The sequence below is a fragment of the Triticum dicoccoides genome, chromosome 4A, assembly GCF_002162155.2.
Source record: "Triticum dicoccoides isolate Atlit2015 ecotype Zavitan chromosome 4A, WEW_v2.0, whole genome shotgun sequence".
In the NCBI taxonomy this organism is placed as follows: Eukaryota; Viridiplantae; Streptophyta; class Magnoliopsida; order Poales; family Poaceae; genus Triticum; species Triticum dicoccoides.
Window position 1 is genome coordinate 672,166,002 of NC_041386.1, and position 9,187 is coordinate 672,175,188.

At 46.6% G+C, this 9,187-nt stretch overlaps 1 pseudogene; it reads right to left on the minus strand.

Moving 5' to 3' along the window:
* Nucleotides 1-713: 713 nt before the first annotated feature.
* On the minus strand, nt 714-1,626 carry LOC119289670 (annotated as a pseudogene).
* Between the last annotated feature and the right edge of the window lie 7,561 nt (nt 1,627-9,187).

Consider the following 9,187-nt stretch of genomic DNA (forward strand, 5'->3'; position numbering starts at 1 on the left):
GCTGCTCCGTCACTTGCTGCACGGACCCACGGCAGGGGAAACAGAGGTGCTTGCCTAGCTGCCGTGGTACCCGGACAAACGTGCGCCCCAACAGAGGCGACCAGGATGGGTACTGGGTGGGCTTGAACCGAGAAAAGCAGTGCGAATAGAACGGTACCATGGCGAACTCCATGAGGGCCGTCAGGGTCGTCGTCACCGGAGATGTCAAGAACGGCACGGTGGCCGTGGCGCTGCGCGGGTTCAGCTACTCCACGGTGAGCAAGGTGGTGGAGGGAGACGGGTCGCTATGGATCGGCTCCATCGACATGCCCTACGATTCGTCTCTTCAAGTTTGCATCTCTCTAGCGCATAGCAGTAAGCGCCATCGGTGAGTTGGCTCACATTAAAATGAAGCAAAAAACAAATGGCTTGCTAATAAAAGTATGGATTACAATAGTTTGCCTGATACAAAAAGAAATTGGAGCATTACATATAGCCATAAGAATAATAAGAATCTAAATCCCTCTTATATGTACTATACTCTCTGGCGCATAGCAGTAAACGATATCAGTATCATGCCCGGCATTAAAATGAAGCAAAAAACAAATGGTCTGGTCATAAAAATAAGGTTTACAATAGTTTGTCCGATACGAAAGGAACTAGAGCATTACATTTAGTCGCAAGAATAATAAGAAAGTAAAACCAATCCTATACACACTATCCTCTACTTCTCTCTACTTCCTTTTTACTACACCGACATAAGGAAGCTCCACCGAACCCAGGTATAGTTTGCCGTCATCTCTTTCCATGATCTCGGTTGGCCTGACTTTCTTTGACCCTCTCATCTGCTCGACTATCTTCCCATCGGCCCCGAGCCTGACTGCAAGAAGATGGCTATCACGGCCAAAGGGCAAATCATTCTTCTCACGGCGCAACGCCACCCATAACCTCCTTTTCTGTCGGGCCTGACGTTATCTGGGTAGCCCGGTTGGGTATGTCATCCTAGGTTGGAGCACGGTGACATCCGATGTTCGTGGATCATACATCATGAGGCGGCCCGTGGAGTCGCCTGTCTTGGTGACCATCTCGTGTTCTGACCTGTCGTAGTTCATCGAGCTGTGGGTGAAGTAGACTTGATCGGTAACTTGATCGACGTCAACCCCGTTGGTGAAGCGCAGCGGCATGCCAACAATCTGGTCGACCAACACGGTGGCCTCCCCGCCGCCTGGCGGCACAAGCATAAGCCCTTTGTACGCATCGGCAACGTAGAGGTCGTCCGTTCTCTGGTTGAAGCGCAGGCCAAGAGGGCGGCCGCAGCGGCTCTCTATGTCCGCCTCCATGCCAAACCTGGATGTCGTGCACGTTTCGCTATCGTAGCCTGGTCCGCAGGCGTATGTTGTCCAGCCGAGCTTGGGCCCGTTCCATCTCAGGATGCGGCCGTTGGAGACGCCGCTGTAGGGGCCTCGGCCCTGAGCATCGAAGGCTACGCTCTCCGGCCCGTGCACTTCTCCAGCCGGCAGGGGCAGCTGCTGTGTCTGAGAGGCGTCGAAGCTTGCGGCGGCGGCTGCCATGGCCCCGGGCATGAAGAGAAGGACGAGTATGACGAGAGACGGTGGCCTTGAGGAGGCAGCTCATGCCACAACCCATGTTGGCGGCCAGGGCCGGGCCCATAGTTGTACAAACTGTGCGGCCCGCACAGGGTCCATACATTTGAGGGCCCCAGAAAATTTTACATGCCTATGTTCCTGAGGTGTTGGTCCGTGCAGGGAACTGGGCCGCTGCCCGCTGGCGCGTTACTCGCCCCGTGCACGAACCCACCAGGTCGCTGCTCGAGCCTCAATGCCTCGATGCCTCCTCGATCCACCGTGCTGTTGGGGAACGTAGCAGAAATTCAAAATTTTTCTACGTGTCACCAAGATCTATCTATGGAGAAACCAGCAACGAGGGGAAGGAGAGTGCATCTACATACCCTTGTAGATCGCTAAGCGGAAGCGTTCAAGAGAACGGGATTGAAGGAGTCGTACTTGTCGTGATCCAAATCATCGGAGATCCTAGTGCCGAACAGACGGCACCTCCGCGTTCAACACACGTACAGCCCGGTGACGTCTCCCATGCCTTGATCCAGCAAGAAGAGAGGGAGAGGTTGAGGAAGACTCCATCCAGCAGTAGCACGACGGCGTGGTGGTGGTGGAGGAGCGTCGCAATCCTGCAGGGCTTCGCCAAGCACCGCAGGAGAGGAAAAGGACTTGGGAGAGGGGGAGGGCTGCGCCAGAACTTCGGTGCGGCTGCCCTCTCACCCCCCACATATATATAGGCGCAAGGGAGAGGGGGGCCGGCCCCCTTAGATCCAATCTGAGGAGGGGGCGGCGGCCAGCGGGGTTGCCTTCCCCCCCAAGGCAAGGGGCGCCCCCCTTTAGGTTTCCCCCAAGCCCTAGGCGCCTTGGGCCTTGGTGGGGGGCGCACCAGCCCACCTGGGCTGGTCCCCTCCCATACTTGGCCCATGCAGCCCCCTGGGGCCGGTGGGCCCACTTGGTGGACCCCCGGGACCCTCCCGGTGGTCCCGGTACGTTACCGATAAAACCCGAAACTTTTCCGGTGACCAAAACAGGACTTCCCATATATAAATCTTTACCTCCGGACCATTCCGGAACTCCTCGTGACGTCCGGGATCTCATCTGGGACTCCGAAAAACATTCGGTAACTACATACAAACTTCCTTTATAACCCTAGCGTCATCGAACCTTAAGTGTGTAGACCCTACGGGTTCGGAAACCATGCAGACATGACCGAGACGTTCTCAGGTCAATAACCAACAATGGGATCTTGATACCCATGTTGGGTCCCACATGTTCCACGATGATCTCATCGGATGAACCACGATGTCGAGGACTCAATCAATCCCGTATACAATTCCCTTTGTCTAGCGGTATTGTACTTGCCCGAGATTCGATCGTCGGTATGCCGATACCTTATTCAATCTCATTATCGGCAAGTCTCTTTACTCGTTCCGTAACACATCATCCCGTGATCAACCCCTTGGTCACATTGTGCACATTATGATGATGTCCTACCGAGTGGGCCCAAAGATACCTCTCCGTCAACCGGAGTGACAAATCCCAGTCTCAATTCGTGCCAACCCAACAGACACTTTCGGAGATACCTGTAGTGCACCTTTATAGCCACCCAGTTACGTTGTGACGTTTGGTACACCCAAAGCATTTCTACGGTATCCCGGAGTTGCAGAATCTCATGGTCTAAGGAAATGATACTTGACATTAGAAAAGCTTTAGCATACGAACTACGATCTTTGTGCTAGGCTTAGGATTGGGTCTTGTCCATCACATCATTCTCCTAATGATGTGATCCCGTTATCAACGACATACAATGTCCATGGTCAGGAAACCGTAACCATCTATTGATCAACGAGCTAGTCAACCAGAGGCTTACTAGGGACATGGTGTTGTCTATGTACCCACACATGTATCTGAGCTTCCTATCAATACAGTTATAGCATGGATAATAAACGATTATCATGAACAAGGAAATATAATAATAATAACTAATTTATTATTGCCTCTAGGGCATATTTCCAACAGTCTCCCACTTGCACTAGAGTCAATAATCTAGTTCACATCGCCATGTGATTAACACTGATAGGTCACATCGCCATGTGACCAACATCCAAAGAGTTTACTAGTGTCTAAACTAGTTCACATCACCATGTGATTAAGTCTCAATGAGTTTTGGGGTTTGATCATGTTTTGCTTGTGAGAGAGGTTTCAGTCAACGGGTCTGCAACATTTAGATTCGTATGTACTTCGCAATTCTCTATGTCATATTGTAAATGCTGCTTCCACGCTCCACTTGAAGCTATTCCAAATGGTTGCTCCACTATACGTATCCGGTTTGCTACTCAGAGTCATTCGGATAGGTGTTAAAGCTTGCATCGATGTAACCCTTTACGCCGAACTCTTTATCACCTCCATAATCGAGAAACATTTCCTTATTCCTCTAAGGATAATTTTTACCTCTGCCCAATGATCCGTTCCTGGATCATTCTTGTACCCCTTGACTGACTCATGGCAAGACACACTTCCGGTGAAGTACACAGCATAGCATACTATAGAGCCTACGTCTAAAGCATAGGGGACGACCTTCGTCCTTTGTCTCTCTTCTGCCGTGGTCGATCTTTAACTCTTAACTTCATACCTTACAACTCAGGAAAGAACTCCTTCTTTGACTGATCCATCTTGGACACCTTCAAGATCATGTCAAGGTATGTGCTCATTTGAAAGTATTATTAAGCATTTTGATCTATCTTATAGATCTTGATGCTTATTGTTCAAGTAGCCTAATCCAGGTTTTCCATTGAAAAATACTTTTTAAATAACTCTATATGCTTTCTAGAAATTCTACATCATTTCTGATCAACAATATGTCAACAACATGTACTCATCAGAAATTCTATAGCGTTCCCACTCACTTCTTTGGAAATACAAGTTTCTCATAAACTTTTGTATAAAACCAAAATCTTTGATCATCTCATCAAAGCGTACATTCCAACTCCGAGATGCTTACTCCAGTCCTTAGAAGGATTGCTGGAATTTTGCATATTTGTTAGCGTTCTTCAGGATTGTCAAAACCTTCTGGTTGTATCACATACAACCTTTCCTCAAGAAAACTGTCGAGGAAACAATGTTTTTGACATTTTATCTGCAAGATTTCATAAATAATGCAGTAACTGCTAATCCATTTCCAACAAACTCTCAGCATCGCTACGAGTGAGAAAGCCTCACTGTAGTCAACTCCTTGAACTTGTCGGAAAACATCTTAACGACAAGTCGAGCTTTCTTAATGGTGATTCTTACCAGTATTGTCTGTCTTCCTTTTAAAATCCATCTGTACCCAACGGCCTTACGACCATTAAGTATTTCTTCCAAAGTCATGGATCCTTTCTCAGATTTTATGGCCTCGAGCCATTTGTCAGAATCCGGGCCCACCATCGCCTGTCCATAGCTCGTAGGTTCATTGTTGTCTAGCAACATGACCTCTAAGACAGGATTGTGTACCACTCTGAAGTAGTACGCATCCTTGTCACCCTACGAGGTATGGTAGTGACTTGATCCGAAACTTCATGATCACTATCATAAGCTTCTACTTCAATTGGTGTAGGCGCCACAGGAACAACTTCCTATGCCCTACTACACACTAGTTGAAGTGACGGTTCAACAACCTCATCAAGTCTCCACCATCCTCCCACTCAAATCTTTCGAGAAAAACTTTTCCTCGAGAAAGGACCCGATTCAAGAAACAATCCCTATTGCTTTCGGATCTGAATTAGGACGTATACTCAATTGTTTTGGGTGTCCTATGAAGATGCATTTTATCCGCTTTGGGTTCGAGCTCATCAACCTGAAACTTTTTCACAAAAGCGTCGCAGCCCCAAACTTTCAAGAAACGACAACTTAGGTTTCTCCAAACCATAATTCAAACGGCGTCGTCTCAATGGAATTACGTGGTGCCCTATTAAAGTGAGTGCGGTTGTCTCTAATGCCTGACCCATGAACGATAGTGGTAATTTGATAAGAGACATCATGGTACGCACCATATCCAATAGGATGCAACTATGATGTTCGGACACACCATCACATTATGGTGTTCCAGGCGGTATTGATTGTGAAACAATTTCCACAATGTCTTAATTGCGTGCCAAAGCTCATAATTCAGATACTCATCTCTATGATCATATTATAGACATTTTATCCTCTTGTCACGATGATCTTCAACTTCACTCTGAAATTACTTGAACCATTCAATAATTCAGACTTGTGTTTCATCAAGTAAATATACTCAGTATCTACTTAAATCATCTGTGAAGTAAGAACATAACGATATTCACTGCATGCCTCAGCACTCATTGGACTGCACACATCAAAATGTGTTACTTCCAACAAGTTGCTATCTTGTTCCATCTTACTAAAAACGAGGCTTTTCAGTCATCTTGCCCATGATTTGCATATCTCATGTGAATCAAGTGAGTCCAAACGATCCATCTGCATGAAGTTTCTTCATGCGTATACACCAATAGACATGGTTCACATGTCTCAAACTTTTCAAAAATGAGTGAGTCCAAAGATCCATCAACATGGAGCTTCTTCATGCGTTTTACACCAATATGACTTACATGGCAGTGCCACAAGTAAGTGGTACTATCATTACTACCTTATATTTTTTGGCATGAAAATGTGTATCACTACGATCGAGATTTCAATAAACCATTCATTTTAGGTGCAAGACCATTGAAGGTATTATTCAAATAAATAGAGTAACCATTATTCTCCTTAAATGAATAACCGTACTGCGATAGACATAATCCAATCATGTCTACGCTCAACGCAAACACCAAATCTCGATGGTAGAGGGAGCGTGCGATGCTTGATCACATCAACCTTGGAAACGCTTCCAACACATATCGTCAGCTCACCTTTAGCTAGTCTCCTTTTATTCCGTAGCTTTTATTTCGAGTTAGCAACACTTAGCAACCGAACCGGTATCTAATACCCTGGTGCTACTAGGAGTACTAGCAAAATACACATTAACGTAATGTATATCCAATATACTTCTATCGACCTTGCCTGCCTTCTTATCTACCAAGTATCTAGGGTGGTTCTGCTTCAGTGTTCGTTCCTCTTATTACAGAAGCATTTAGTCTCGGGTTTGGGTTCAACCTTGGATTTCTTCACTAGAGCAGCAACTGATTTGCCGTTCCATGAAGTATCCCTTCTTTCCCTAGCCCTTCTTGAAACTAGTGGTTTCAGTAACCATGAACAATTGATGCTCTTTCTTGATTTCTACATTCGCGGTGTCGAACATGGCGAATAGCTCAAGGATCATCATATATATCCTTGTTATGTTATAGTTCATCACGAAGCTCTAGTAGCTTGATGGCAATGTCTTTGGGGAAACATCACTATCTCATCTAGAAGATCAACTCCCACTCGATTCAAGTGATTGTTGTACCCAGACAATCTGAGTACAAGCTCAATGATTGAGATCTTCTCCCTTAATTTGTAGGCTAGAAAACTCGTCGGAGGTCTCATACCTCTTGACGTGGGCATGAGCCTGAAATCCCAATTTCAGCTCTTGGAACATCTCATATGTTCTGCGACATTTCAAAAATGTCTTCAGTGCCTCAACTCTAAACCGTTTAACTGAACTATCACGTATTTTTCAAAACATTCGAGGTTCAGCACACTGAGCGGTGCATTAAGGACATAAGCTTTCTATTGTCCGCATAATCGCTACTGTCAACTTTCAACTATATTTTCTCTAGGAGCATATCTAAAATAGTGGAACTAAAGCACGAGCTATGACATAATTTGCAAAGGGCTTTTGACTATGTTCAAGATAATTAAGTTCATCTAATGAACTCCCACTCAGATAGACATCCCTCTAGTCATCTAAGTGATTACATGATCCGAGTCAACTAGGTCGTGTCCGATCATCACGTGAGACGGACTAGTCATTATCGGTGAACATCTTCATGTTGATCGTATCCACCATAGGACTCATGCTCGACCTTTCGGTCTCTTGTGTTCCGAGGCCATGTCTGTACATGCTAGGCTCGTCAAGTTAACCTAAGTATTTCGCGTGTGTAAATTTGGCTTACACCCGTTGTATGTGAACGTAAGAATCTATCACACCCGATCATCACGTGGTGCTTCAAAACGACGAACTTTCGCAACGGTGCACAGTTAGGGGGGACACTTTCTTGAAATTTCAATGAGGGATCATCTTATTTACTACCGTCGTTCTAAGCAAATAAGATGCATAATCATGATAAACATCACATGCAATCAAATAGTGACATGATATGGCCAATATCATTTTGCTCCTTTTGATCTCCATCTTCGAGGCTCCATGATCATCATGGTCACTGGCGTGACACCATGATCTCCATCATCGTTTCTTCATGAAGTTGTCTCGCCAACTATTACTTCTACTACTATAGCTACCGTTTAGCAATAAAGTAAAGTAATTACATGGCGTTGTTCAATGACACGCAGGTCATACAATAAATTAAGACAACTCCTATGGCTCCTTCCGGTTGTCATACTCATCGACATGCAAGTCTTGATTCCTATTACAAGAACATGATCAATCTCATACATCACATATCATTCATCACATTCTTCTTGGCCATATCACATCACATAGCATACCCTGCAAAAACAAGTTAGACGTCCTCTAATTGTTGTTTGCATGTTTTACGTGGCTGCTATGGGTTACTAGCAAGAACGTTTCTTACCTACGTCAAACCACAACGTGATATGTCAATTGCTATTTACCCTTCATAAGGACCCTTTTCATCAAATCTGTTCCGACTAAAGTGGGAGAGACTAGCACCCGCTAGCCACCTTATGCACCAAGTGCATGTCAGTCGGTGAAACCTGTCGCACGTAAGTGTACGTGTAAGGTCGGTCCGGGCCGCTTCATCCCACAATACCGTCGAAACAACATTGGACTAGTAACGGTAAGCATATTGAACAAAATCAACGCCCACAACTACTTTGTGTTCTACTCGTGCAAAGAATCTACACAATATACCTAGCTCATGATGCCACTGTTGGGAAACGTAGCAGAAATTCAAAATTTTCCTACGTGTCACCAAGATCTATCTATGGAGAAACCAGCAACGAGGGAAAGGAGAGTGCATCTACATACCATTGTAGATCGCTAGGCGGAAGCGTTCAAGAGAACGGGGCTGAAGGAGTCGTACTCGTCGTGATCCAAATCACCGGAGATCCTAGTGCCGAACGGACGACACCTCCGCGTTCAACACACGTACAGCCCGGCGACGTCTCCCATGCCTTAATCCAGCAAGGAGAGAGGGAGAGGTTGAGGAAGACTCCATCCAGCAGCACCACGACGGCGTGGTGTTGGTGGAGGAGCGTGGCAATCCTACAGGGCTTCGCCAAGCACCGCGGGAGAGGAGAAGGACTTGGGAGAGGGGGAGGGCTGCGCCAGAACTTGGGTGCGGCTGCCCTCCCACCACCCACATATATATAGGGGCAAGGGAGATGGGGGCCGGGCCCCTCAGATCCAATCTGAGGAGGGGGCGGCGGCCAGGGGGGTTGCCTTGCCCCCCAAGGCAAGGGGGCGCCCCCCTTTAGGGTTTCCCCCAAGCCCTAGGCGCCTTGGGCCTTGG